The sequence below is a fragment of the Protopterus annectens genome, chromosome 6.part1 (genome assembly GCF_019279795.1).
Source record: "Protopterus annectens isolate FY-2018-M chromosome 6.part1, PAN1.0, whole genome shotgun sequence".
NCBI classification, from domain to species: domain Eukaryota; kingdom Metazoa; phylum Chordata; order Ceratodontiformes; family Protopteridae; genus Protopterus; species Protopterus annectens.
The window spans coordinates 402,605,039-402,618,755 of record NC_056738.1 but is presented as its reverse complement, the minus strand read 5'-3'; the positions used below and the strand labels follow the sequence as shown (position 1 = coordinate 402,618,755).

The 13,717-nt window shown below is 44.5% G+C and overlaps 1 protein-coding gene across 2 annotated transcripts in view; it reads left to right on the top strand.

The window, feature by feature from the left end:
* Positions 1 to 13,717, top strand: part of SF1 (splicing factor 1) — a 1,552,458-nt gene that overhangs the window by 1,289,071 nt on the left and 249,670 nt on the right. The window lies entirely within an intron of this gene.

Here is a 13,717-nt window from a genome sequence, read left to right as displayed (position 1 = left end):
AAACATGCAGCCGACGCCATTGCATCAGTCTTTCTTGCCACGCGGTGCCCGAAGCAGTTAGCAAGTGCTGGTCGGCCGACTCCTGAAATTTTCGTTTGAGTTTCAGAACCGAAGTCTTCAACTATAAAGATAAGTACCCCGTTGGGGAAACTTTTTTCTTGCTCCTTACCGATGTCAGTAAAAGTTAATAATTGCATTACTTGTGGGAAGCAAATACCTCATAAGGATTTTCATTTATACTGTATTCCTTGCCTAGGCCCTGCCCACAACGTACCTTGCTGTCGGTTTTGTGCTAAATTTAATCAACGCACTATTAAGGTATATTTATGCTTCTAAATATTTTGGCTAACGCCTTAATTATCCAGAAATGTCAGTTAGCAATCTGACTACCGGAATACCTAAAAAACGCAAGGAAAGAAAGGCCGTCGAGGACCAAAACTGACTACACTTAAGCCAATCGCTAGTTCGCCGGTACTCAGTGAGGTGCTTTCGCAGCCCTTGGTACCCACTACTTCTGATTCGCAGGCCTCTGCTGAGACCCATTCGGAGTCCAGTATGCCGCGAGATGCTTCAATTATGGAACCCGTGGATGTCTCTACCTTAGATGGATCCGGAGCCGCTACCGGCTTCTGAGGGTGTTTTCAGGCCTACAGATTTGTATATTAGACCGCCATCTTCAAAACTAAGGCCAAAATCTAAATCTGCGCCTAAAAAAACGATGCCTGGGCCTCATGTGCAGGCCCCTATGCCTAAAAAACAAATTATCAGAAATGGCTAAAGATTTAATTACTCTGATTAGTTGTGGCCAACCCCCCCCCTTCTAAGAGGCCTAGGCAAGACATTGATTATGAATCTTCTGAACAGGATTCTATTTCTTCTGACTCTTCTAATGAACAGGATTTGTCTATACCTACTTATGTAGACTCTGATGCAGAAGATTCCATTCCTTCTGCTTCTCCCCCTGAGGATTTTTCTTTTGGGGAAACTTTACATACCTTATGGGAAAATTTCCACAGGGAAAGTCAGGATTTCTCTGAATCTAAAAAGACTTACGGATTTTCTTCTTCTTCGTCAGCATAGGCCTTTGGCTGTACCTCTAGTTCTAGACGTTGATGTTTTTTCAGAATCTAGTATGGCTCCTGATTCTCTGCGTCCGGCTCCTTGTAAGCCAGACAAGATAATACGGGGTTCCTGACTCCCACAAATTCCTTTTCAAAAATCCTGCCCCTTCTGATAGAGATTCCAGGGTGCTGGATAGATAGGTAAGAAGGTTTACATTTCTGCAACCTTGGCAATCGGGGCTTTAAACTGTCAATTTCATATGCTTAAATATCAGCAGCATATCATGGGACTGCTTAAACAGAAAATGATGTTAATTTCTGACTGTGGAAAATAAAGATTTACAGGATTTATTGCATTCAGCTGAACAAGTTGGAAAACATACTTTGCAATGTGGCTTTAATTTTTTGGAGACCTCTTGCAAGGCTGCTGTAACTGGGTCTGTGCTAAGAAGGCATGCTTGGCTCAAAGAGCAAACTTGCCTGATCATGTTAAAGCAAAATTGTTCAGTGCTCCTTTACAACAGTACTGTCTCCTTGATAAGGCTGAAGAAGTTTAAAAAAAGATGGAAGATAAAGCTAAATCTATGCAAACTGTTAGACTTCTTACAAGTGCAACCTCCAAGATTTAGTAGGCACTGGCCTACTAAGAACTGGTCCTTTCCAGTTCCTTCGAGAGCCACTCAAGTCAAACCCAGACATACCAAAGGATCCAGGTTTCAGTTACAAGGGACTTTTAGAACAAAACAGTGGGGTGTCTCCTCCTCCAAATCTGGAAACAACAAGGCACCTCTCTATGGTAAGCAGTCTTAATGACTTCCCTCTACACTTACCAAGCACTTGCCTTTTAGCCGCCCCTTTGGGGGGAAAACTGGCTCTTCATGCAAAAAACTGACAACTTATAACCCAAGACAAATTGCTTTTAAATATAGTATCCCAGGGATACAGATTTCATTTCCACACGTTGCCAATCCCAAACGGATGGCCAGACCTGCCCCCAAATCAGTGGGCAGAGGCCCAGAAACAAGTATGGTCTCTCATGAACATGGGAGCTATTCAACCAGTCCCAGAAGAGGAAAAGGGACAAGGTTTCTATTCAAGACTTTTCCTGGTACCCAGAAAAGACAAATCATTGCATTTAATTCTGGACTTATCTACTGTAAACACATTTCTGGACATTCCAAAATTCAAGATGCTTTTTCTTCAACAGTTGCTTCCCATGCTAGGCAAAGATGCCTGGTTGGTAACTCTAGACTTAAGAGGCTTGCCTGCATATCCCAATCAGGAAATCTTGCAGAAGATACCTCCGCTTCAAAGCAGGCTATTTGCATCATCAATTCTCTGCACTGCCCTTTGGCTTATCTACTGCACCCAGGGTCTTCACAAAGTGGCTGGCTCCAGTAATTGCATTTTGCAGGCAAAGAAATATTCAGATATATCCATACCTGGATGATTGTCTAATTCAGGCAGAAAACAAGGACATTCTTCAAAAACATCTGGCGTTTGTAAAAAAAGGGTTCTAACTTGTCTAGGGTACACCATAATCGAAAAGAAATCACAGCTGGTACCCTCTCAAAAAATTGCATTCCTGTGTGCAAGCTTGAATACAACTGCCCCAGATGGCTTACCTTACGCCAGAAAAGCAAATTCATTTGTTAACTTCAAACAAGTGGCCACAAAAGCCCTGCTATCTGCAAGACAAATTATGCAAGCCTTTGGGTTCATGGCCTCCTTCATTCTTCTAATTCCATATGCAAGACTGCATATGAGGAAACTTCAGTGGTACTTAAAGTTTATGGAGTCAACATTGTCACAGCCTGGAAACAATGTTTCCTATCATACCTTGCCTGCAACTAGAGTTTCTATGGTGGGTAGAGGCCTGCCGCCAAAACAAGGGACTACCATTCTCTCCACACCCTACCGCCCAAACCCTAACTACAGACGCATCAGACTATGCTTGGGGGGGGCTCATCTGGCTGGGAAGTGCATTCAGGGCAAATGGAGCCCAAATCAAATGCACCTTCATATCAATCAAAAAGAGATGCTAGCTGTACAGAATGCACTGACAGCCTTCAAGGACTACCTTCATCCAGGACAATTAATGATAGACAGACACCACAGTTATGTGGTACATAAGCAGGGGGGGTACACACTCATACCCCCTTTGCAAACTAGCCATGGCATTGTGGAACATGGTCTTGACCTATCAAATACAACTACAATCTCAATTCCTGCCGGGAAAGCTGAATACTCTGGCAGACGAACTAAGCGGAAATCTCATGGACTCACACAAATGGAAACTGGAACCACGAATTTTCAAAATGTTGATGCACAAATGGGGGAGTCCAGACATGGATCTTTTTGCCTCACCCCACATCTATCAGTTGGACAAATTCTGCACAAGGACTTGTCACAAAAAAGCCTGGAAAGTGAATGCTGTATCATTCAGCTGGAAAAACCTATCAGTCTGTGCTTTTCTACCTCTGCCCTGCTCTCCAAAGTTTTACTAAAAGTCACACAGGACAAACCAAAAATGATTTTGATTGCTCCAGACTGGCCTCGCCAACACTGGTACCCACTCCTGCGCAGTGTCTCACACCTTCCACCATGGCACCTGCCTCAAGACACCTTACTCAGCAGAACAACCAAATTCTGCACACTGCTCCAAACTCTGAATCTTGCAGCGTGGCTAATCACCTAAATTCACCCTTAGCATCCCTCAGCAAACCTGTGATGGATGTCATTTTGGAGGCAAGAAGACCTAGTACTAGAAAATCTTATGCTGACAAATGGAAAAGATTCTGTGCGTGGGATCAGTCACAAGGGATGAGTACAACAGTGCCCAATATTCCTCAGATTTTACAATACTTAACCGACATGCTTCACAAGGGCCTGTCCTTTTCTTCCATAAAAATCCATGCCTCAGCCATTTCAGCTCATTACAACACAAAACCCTCCCCTCTTCTCTCATCCTCTGCTAAAGCAGTATGTCAGAGGGACAAAAATCTTAAGACCACCCAGGAGAGCTCCAACCCCTGCCTGGGACCTCAATTTTGTATTGGAAAAACTCACTCTTCCTCCTTTCAAGCCAGCTGCTACTACAGACTTAAAATGTCACTCCTGGAAAACAGCTTTCCTTTTAGCAGTCACTTCAGCTAGAAGGTTTTCCGAATTACAGGCTCTTATAGCAGTGGAGCCTTTCATTATTTTTCATGCGGACAGGGTGTCTCTCAGGACCAATCCATCTTTCATGCCTAAGGTGGTATCCAGTGTGGCTCTTAATCAGACCATTCGTTTGCCAACTTTCTTTCCTAATCTGCAGAACAAGGGGGAGCGGATTCTGCATTCATTGGATGTACACAGACAACTTAGATTTTACTTAAACAGGACAAAATCTCTAAGAAAATCTGAACTACTACTAGTGGCATTTGCTGCAGAGGGAAAGGCTGTTTCAAAGCAGACTATTTCCAAATGGATAAGCCAGTGTATTCATTTCCATGCACCATGGTAAAACTGTCCCCCAGGGGATCAGATTTCATTCCACCCGGGCTGCATCTACTTCTACAGCCTTTCTCAGAGGTGTTCCTACCAGAGACGTGCTAGAAGCTGCTACCTGGAGCTCAATTCATACGTTCACCAAACATTACCATTTATCTTTCTTCTCTAAATCCAGAGCTGGCTTTGCCACTGCTGTCCTGCAGGGCCTTATAGCTGGTCCTAATGCTGTTTAAATCCATCCTCCCCAACCGTAGCTGTGGGAATCTACCCAAATGTAATGACTGCAACAGTGAAACACAAAGAACATAGTACAGTTGTGTACACTTACCATAAATGTAGATGTTAGTGTATTCACTGTTGCAGTCCTGGTTACCCTTCCTCCAACCCCCTGTTTTTCTTTTACTATACCTCTACTTTCCTTTACTGTGCTTAAAAGCCTTTTTGGTGTATTTGCTTTTGTTTGGAGGTATGTTTGTGTTTTTAATTGCTTAAATATTTGGCTCGCCATTGAGGGGGCACCTGACATCTGGGCAAGAGGAACTGATGTAATGGCGTCTGCTGCATGTTTTATACCCCTGACGTCATGGAAGAAGGGACAGCAATCAACGCAGGACCCAAGACTTTGTTAATCCGGCCAACTGAGGGCAACCTGCTTTGCACCTTGGAGACTTTTGCATGTCTTCTAAAGATGTTATTCTTTTGTAGCACTTTGGCAGCATTTTATAAGTCAATTTCTAATTTTTATGCACTGTTGACCTAGCCTTCCAGAATTTTCTACATGCTTTTTAGAGAGATTTGTTTCCTTCTCTTGTGGGCTAAATTCAGTCTTTAGAGCATTTTGAGAAGTCTCCTAAAGATGGTCCTTGCATTTGGAACAATTTTGTCAGCATTTGGTAGTTTGTAATGATCTCCAGGGACTTCATAGGTAGGTGCTAGCTATTGGCCCTTGGGCCTATAAAAGCCTAGCGAAAAAGGTAGCCTGGCTTTTGCCACCCAAGAAAATTATTTTCCTGTGATCCCCCGGGTGAATTTCCTATTTCCCATCCAATCATCAAGCTTTTTCTTGACGAGTGCTAATGAGCTTTGTTTGATATAGGTAGTTTGTTCCAGAGTATGGGAAGTCTCTGGGACAGGAATCTATCCCTCCAGCATGTTCTGTTTATTGTGGTGACAAGGTTTAGGTCCCTAGAGCATGTAGCTCTGAGGGATTGGGATTTCTTTAAGTGGAGCATGTCCAATAGCTCTGGGTTTGATATAGCTTTGTATGTTAGGCAGAGATTGCCTCTGAGTAGGCAATATGCAACAGAGTAAAGGTTGAGGTTTTTTTTAGATGGTCTGTGTAGGGCATGTGTTTGAGGCCGGTAATCCTCTCTGTGAGGTATTTCTGCGGCCTTTCCAGTTGTAGATGTCTTGTGAGGTACATACCAAAAGGATGGGGGTCGTACTCTATAATGGGTCTAATGAGTGATGAGTAGGGGGGGACAATGACCTCTTTTTTTTCTTTCCTGGTTGAGAAAACTTTTGTGATGAGGTGCTCCATGTAGAAGGATTTCCTGACTACTGTGTCAATGTGATTATCAAAGGAGAGGCTACTGTCCACCTGTGTCCCAAGGTCTGTTATCACATTTCAGGTGTTAAGTAGACTACTGCTTATGTGGTAGTTCATTGGTACAGATCTTTTACCAAAGGGGATGACAATGCAATTTTTGGCATTGAGCTTGAGGCCATGGCTTTGACACCAGGCATCTGACTCAGTGAGGCCCTTTTGTAGGATGTCCACATTGTTAGGAGTTTTGATTATGGCTCCTAGTTTGCAGTCATCTGCGAACTTCGTTAACCAAAGACCTTCTGTGTTCTACTGTACTTAAGAGAAGTAGATACCAAACAGGAAAGGACCCAGGACTGAACCCTGTGGAATTCCACTTGTCACTGGTCTGAAGTTGGATTTGGAGTCTGCTACTTTCACAGTATGGGTTCCATCAGTGAGCCAGTTGGCAACCCATCTTGTGACACAGGGATTTACACCTAGTTTAGTGAGTTTATCTATAATTCCAGAGTGGGGATGGTGTTGAAAGCCTTGGTGATATCTAAATAAGCTGCGAGAGCCACCTTACCCTCGTCCGCGGCTTTGGTGAATGCTTCAAAGAAGTCTGTCAGGTTTAGGAGACATGATCTGCCTTTTACAAACCTGAACTGGGTGGGGTCCAGAGTATGGAGATTACCATCGTCTTTGTTTATAAGTTCCATGATGATGCATTCCATGGACTTGCAGACCAGGCTCGTCAGGCTAATAGGACAGTAGTTCCCAGGGTCCGTAGTGGCTCCCCCTTTGCGGCGTGGGATAATCGTTGCTGTGCACCATTCAGTGGGCACAAAGCCTGATGTTGAGGCTATGATTGAACATGGTACTTAGCTGGGGTGCCAGTCTGTATTGTAGTTCGTGTAGAAAGCAGCTTGGAATGTTGTCAGGTCCCATGAATGCTGTGTTCTTGGCTTTGGAGAGTGTGGTTCTTACCTGTGCAGCTGTGATTACAGGAACTTTGCCGCCTTCTGGTATAGAGCTGGGCCCTGTAGGGGGTGAGGGGGGTAAAGTTAGCATTGAACCTATCTGCCAGGATGTTGGCAATATCAGTTGGTTCTGTATATTTAGTGCCATTGTGCTGTAACTCAGAGCAGATCGGAGTGTTGCCATTGAGATTCTTGACATAGCTGTAGAAAGCTTTGTGGTTGTCTTTAGAATCAGTGGCGATTTGTTTTCGTAACAAGCTTTGGAGGATTTTGTGAGGGATCTCAGCTTCTTACTGAGGCTGACCAGGGAGATGTTCGTGTTTCACTGTTGCAGTCATTGGCCTGAATTCCAAAGTCCTGGTCTGGCATCGGTGGTTGTCGCCCCCTCCCTGACGTCAGTGCACCAGGGGTATAAAAGATGCAGCCGACACCATTTTCTTCAGTCTTTCTTGCCGCGCAGTGCCCGAAGCAAAAGAAGTTCGCAAGTGCCAGTCAGCCGACTCCTGAGATTTTCAAGTTCAAATTTCAGATCCGAAGTCTTCATTAAAACTAAGTACCCCGTTGGGGAAACTTTTTTCTTGCTCCAGACCGATGTCAGAAAAAGTTAATTGTATTTCTTGTGGGAAGCAAATACCTCGTAAGGATTTTAATTATTAGTGTATTCCTTGCCTAGGCCCTGACCACGACGTTGCTAGTTGTTGGTTTTGTGCTACATTTAACCAACACACTTTTAAGCGTCTGTACGATTTTGCATTTCATTATTTTGGCAGAAGATTTAACTATATATAATGCAGTTGGAACAGCCGACTACCGGAATTTATAAAAAGCGCAAAGAAAAAGAAAAGGACAGGCATCCGAAGTCCAAAACTGACGATGAGGCTTCGGCTAGGCCCGTCGCCGGTTCTCAGTAAGGCGCATTCGCAGCCCCTGATGCCTGCTACCTCAGAGCCACAGGCCGCTTCTGACTCCCATGTGGAGCCGACTAGGCCACTGGAAACTCAAGGTATTGGACCCTCGGAAACTATTCCCTCAGATGGGTCCGGAACTGCTGAGCAGGCATCGGCTTCTGAGGGTGTTTTCAGGCCTACACAGTTGTATGTGAAAATGACTTCAGCTTCAAAGGCAAAGACAAAAGCACCTCTAAAGACAAACAAGTACAACATTCCCCTGGACAGGCCTCCATGCCTAAAAAAAACAGATGGTTAAAATGGCCGAAGACCTAATTACTTTGATCAGGGGTTACCATCCCCCTCCTGATAAGAGGCCTAGGCAAGAGACATAATTTGAATCTTCAGATCAGGTTTCCATTTCCTCTGATTCCTCTTCTGAACAGGGATACTCTCTCCCTCTCTATGAGGATTCTGATGCTGAAAAATGTATCCCTTCAGCCTCCCCTCCTGAGGATTACTCTTTTGGGGAGACCCTGCATATTATGAGGGAGCACTTCCACTGGGAGAGCCAAGATTACTCAGAATCTAAGAAAAGGCTCAGAGATTTTCTTTTACTACCTCAGCACAGGCCCCTTGCTATTCCTCCTGTTTTAGACATTGTAGATGTATTTAGAGTCCAGTCTGACTCCTGACTCTTTACCACCAGCTCCTGTTAAGTTTGACGGATACTACAGGATTCCTGATTCACATAAATTTCTTTATAAAAACCCTGCTGCTGACCCAGAAACTATCTCTCAGGGTACCAGAGAGGTCAAGGCGTCCACTGCAATAAACCCTATCCCCTCTGATAGGGATTCAAGGGCCCTGGACAGATGGGGGAAAAAGATTTACACTTCTGCTACCTTGTCTGTAAGGGCCTTAAATTGTCAGCTTCATATGCTTAAATATCAGCAATATCTTATGTCACTACTTAAACAGAAAATGTTGACAAATTCAGAATGTGCAGAAAACAAAGAAATGCAAGATTTATTGCATGCAGCTGAACAAGTGGGAAAGCATACTTTGCAATGTGGTTTTGATTCTCTGGAGGCCTCCTGCAGGGCCGCTGTTACGGGTTCTGTCATTAGGAGGCATGCTTGGTTAAAGGAACAGAATCTGCCTGATCATGTTAAAGCAAAATTATGCTCCATTACAGCATGATACATTGTTTGGTGTTAAAGCAGAAGAGGTGTTGAAGAAAATGGAGGCCAAAGCTAAATCTATGCAAACAGTCAAGGATTTCTTACAGGTGCAACCTCCCAGATTTAGCAGGAACTGGCCTGCAAAGAATTGGTCGTTTCCAGTGTCAGACAGGCCACAGAGGCAGATCCCAGCCCCAGGGCTCATACAGGTCTAAACAATGGGGTGTTTCTACCTCCAAAAGCGGAGAAGATAAATCACAGCCATACAGGAAACCGTCTCAATGACTTCCCCCTGCCAGCACCAAGCACTTATCTTCTGGCAGCTCCTTTAGGGGGAAAACTAGCACTTTTTTCACAAAATTGGCACATGATCACCCAGGACAAATGGGTCTTAAGTATAGTGTCACAAGGCTACAGGTTCCATTTCCACACCCTGCCAAGGGCAAACGGTATGCCAGACCTGCCACACAATCAGTGGGCAGAGGCACAGAAACGTGTTTCATCCCTCATGGACATGAGGGCCATTCAGCGAGTAACCACAGCAAGAGCAGGGACAAGGATTTTACTCAAGACTGTTCTTGGTGCACAGAAAGGACAAAGCCTGGAGACCAATACTGGACCTGTCTATTCTAAACACATTTCTGGATATTCCAAAATTCAAAATGTTGTCTCTGCAGCAGCTTCTGCCAATGCTGGGCAAGAAGGCTTGGCTTGTGACTTTAGACCTAAAAGAGGCATACCTGCATGTCCCAATCACAGTCATGCAGAAGATACCTCAGATTTATAGCTGGCTGAATCCACTACCAATTCTCTGCACTGCCCTTTGGCTTATCTACTGTGCCCAGGGTCTTCACAAAATGCCTGGCACCAGTAATTGTATTTTGCAGACGGAGGAATACAAATATATCCTTACTTGGACTGCTGCCTTATTCAAGCAGAGAACAAGGGCATTCTACTACAGCATCTGGCGTTTGTCAAAATATTACTAGCATGCCTAGGGTACACAGTAAATGAAAAGAAATCAAAACTAGTACCCTCTCGAGAGATAATATTCCTGGGTGGGTGCAAGCTTAAATACAGCTGCCCAGATGGCTTATCTCACGCCAGACAAAGACAACTGACTACTTATTTCAAAATGTTGGCAAAAAAGACCCAGTTATCTGCAAGAAAAATTCTGCAGGCATTGGGCTTCATGGCATCCTGCAATCTGCTAATTCCATATGCAAGACTGCATATGAGGAATCTACAATAGTATCTAAAACGTGTTTGGACTCAACATTTCCACAGCCTGGAAACAATAATTACCCTCATTCCCTGCCTGCAACAGGAGTTTCGATGGGCAAAGGCCTGTCACCACAACAAGGGACAAGCCTTTCACTTTACCCACAGCCAGGCAGACATTAACAACAGATGCATCAGATTATGCCTGGGGAGCCCATATGGCAGGAAGATATATTCAGGGCACATGGTCCGCAAGCAAATGCATCTGCATAGCAAAAAGAGATGCTAGCTGTTCAAAATGCCCTGACAGCCTTCAAGGATCTACTTCATCCAGGACATCTATTGATAAAGACGGACAATACTACAGTCATGTGGTACATAAGCAGGGAGGCACACATTCCTACCCCCTCTGCAGACTAGCCATGACTTTGTGGGACACAGCATTGACTTACCAAGTACATCTGCAAACACAATACCTGCCAGGAAAGATAAATACTCTAGCAGACGAACTAAGCAGAAACCTAATGGATCCCCATGCGTGGAAATTGGATCCACAAGTCTTCAGCATAACAAGGAACTGGGGATGCCCGGACATAGACCTATTTGCCTCCCCTTACAACTACCAACTACAGAGATTCTGCACAAGGACTTATCACAAGCAAGCATGGAAAGTCGATGCTCTATCTTTCAGCTGGAAAAACTTAACAGTATATGCCTTTCCTCCACTGTTTCTCCTCCCTAATGTACTCCTAAAGGTCAGACAAGAGAAGCCAAAAATGAATGATTGCCCCAGACTGGCCCCGCCAGCACTGGTACCCAATCCTAAAGAACTTGTCTCAATGCCCAGCCTGGACATTACCTCAAATTCCTCACTTAGTGACTCAACAAAACAGATCCTACACAGCCAACTCAGGACCTTTAAATCTGGCAGCATGGCAGATAATGTAACCATTCAAAACACGCTTCTCTCTAAAGCAGTGATTGATGTTATTTTGGAGGCCAGGATGCCTAGCACCAGAAAATCTTGTGCAGAAAAATGGAAGAGATTCTGTGCTTGGAACCAGGCACAAGGAATTGACACGATTGTACCAAATATTCCTCAGATTTTGCGATACTTAACTGAGATGCTGGACAAAGGCCTATCCTTTTCATCAATTAAGATTCATGCCTCTGCCATTTCAGCTCATTACAATACAGAACCACCTATTTTTTCTCATCCATTACTAAGGCAGTACCTCAGAGGGGCCAAAAACACAAGACCTCCAAGGAGAGTACCAATATCTGCATGGGACCTCAATTATGTCTTGGAAAAACTCACACTGCCTCCTTTTGAGCCAGCCTCTACAGCTGATATAAAATTCTTATCCTGGAAAACAGCTGTGCTCCTAGCAATAACCTCTGCAAGACGAGTCTCAGAATTACAGGCACTCATGGCTGTGGAACCTTTTATCATTTTCCATCCTGACAGGGTTTCTCTGTGGACAAATGAGATGTTATGTACCTACCATAACGTTCCATGTTAGTTGTCTTCTCTCGCCTTCTTTCTTGCTTGATGGGTTCGAGCGATCCTTGGCTCCGACTCGCACTGCTAAGCTCGAGAGTCACTTTTACCAGCTCGAGGCAGCCCCATATCCCATGATGCAAGGCGGTAAGTACCCAGATCTCATTTGGTACCTATAGGTAATAACACCTAGCATAAAAACCTTCCCAGAAGGAAAGAAAGGCAAAAAGGCCTAAAGGATGGCTATAAAAAATGACCAGAACTAGCTGGTCTTAAGAAGCAATCTTCCAGATAGGGAGAAAAAGGTCTGTCCAGGCCGGGGGGCAGGAGGGAGGGTCGCAAGAAAGAAGGCGAGAGAAGGCAACTAACATGGAACGTTATGGTAGGTACATAACTTCTCAATGTTAAGTTGTCAATCTCGCCTTCATTCTTGCTTGATGGGACAGCCCTAGCACCTCTATCCTGGGTGGCTCAATGGAACAGACTCTTGAGAACTGTAGAGCCAAAACTGGCTCTATCCCTGGAAGCCAAATCCAATTTGTAATGAGAAACAAAGGTATGAGGAGTGGCCCAAGTGGCTGCTGCACAAATAGTGTCTAAGGGGAGTCTAGCCTGAAAAGCTGTGGAAGTGGCTAAACTTCTGGTGGAATGCGCTTTTGGTTTTGAGCACAGCTGTTTGCCCCTGAGCGGATAGATTTCGGAGATGGTGGAAGAAATCCATCTAGATAAGGTCACTTTGGAGACAGGAAGGCCTTTCTTATTTTCAGCATAAGAAAGAAAGAGCTGATTGGATTTCCTGAATTGTTTTGTTCTGCCCAAATATCTGAGTTGGCGGTGAACATCAAGATAATGTAATTTTTGTTCCGATCTGTTGGAGTAATTAGGGAAAAATACAGGGAGATCAATAGATTGGTTCAAATTAGCTTTCGAGGCCACCTTAGGCAAAAAGGATGGATTAGTTCTCAAGGATACCCTGTCCTTGTGGAAGACCAAGTAAGGGGGACGAACAGAGAGAGCATGAAGTTCTGACACTCTCCTGGCCGAGGTAATAGCAACAAGGAAGAGTGTTTTCCATGAAAGAAACTTCAGGGAACATGAAACAGCTGGCTCGAAGGGAGGAAGAATTAAGGATGTCAGCACTAGATTTAGGTCCCATTGAGGAGGAGGACTCCTGACAGGAGGCTTAAGGAGAAAAATTCCTTTTAGAAAAGCTCTACAAAGCCTGTGGGACATAATGTTGTAATCTGCAAACCCGACATGAAAGTTCGAGATAGCAGCCAACTGAACTTTGATCATGGAAGATGAAGAGCCCGATTGAAAGATTTCTGCCAAGAAATCCAAAACTGCATGAACAGGGGCAGTAAAGGGATCTATATTTTTTGATTTTGCCCAACAAGAGAAGCGTTTCCACTTGCTGGTATAAATCCTTCTAGTAGAGGATTTAAGGGAAGCCACTATGATATCCCTAACCGGGTTAGAGATCATAGGAAGCCTGGCTAAGGAAAGAAGTGGAGCAACCAAGCTGTGAGGTTGAGAGAAGGAATAGACTGATGCAGGTGACCCAATTGGTGGATCAGGAGGTCTGGCACTGGGTCCAGATGCCACGGCTGCACCAATAGGTGACGATGGAGGAACGGAAACCAAATTTGTCGAGGCCAATAGGGGGCAATGAGAATCATTTTGGCTCTCAAAACGGTGGCTTTCTGGAGTACTTGAGGAACCAACGGAAAGGGAGGAAAGGCATAAAGAAGTCCCTGGGGCCAATCCTGGGTAAGAGTGTCTCTGGGGGGATGGCCTGGTAGTGGGAAGAGAGAAAAGAAGTCTGGGCATTTGCTGTTTTGGGGAGTAGCAAAAAGATCG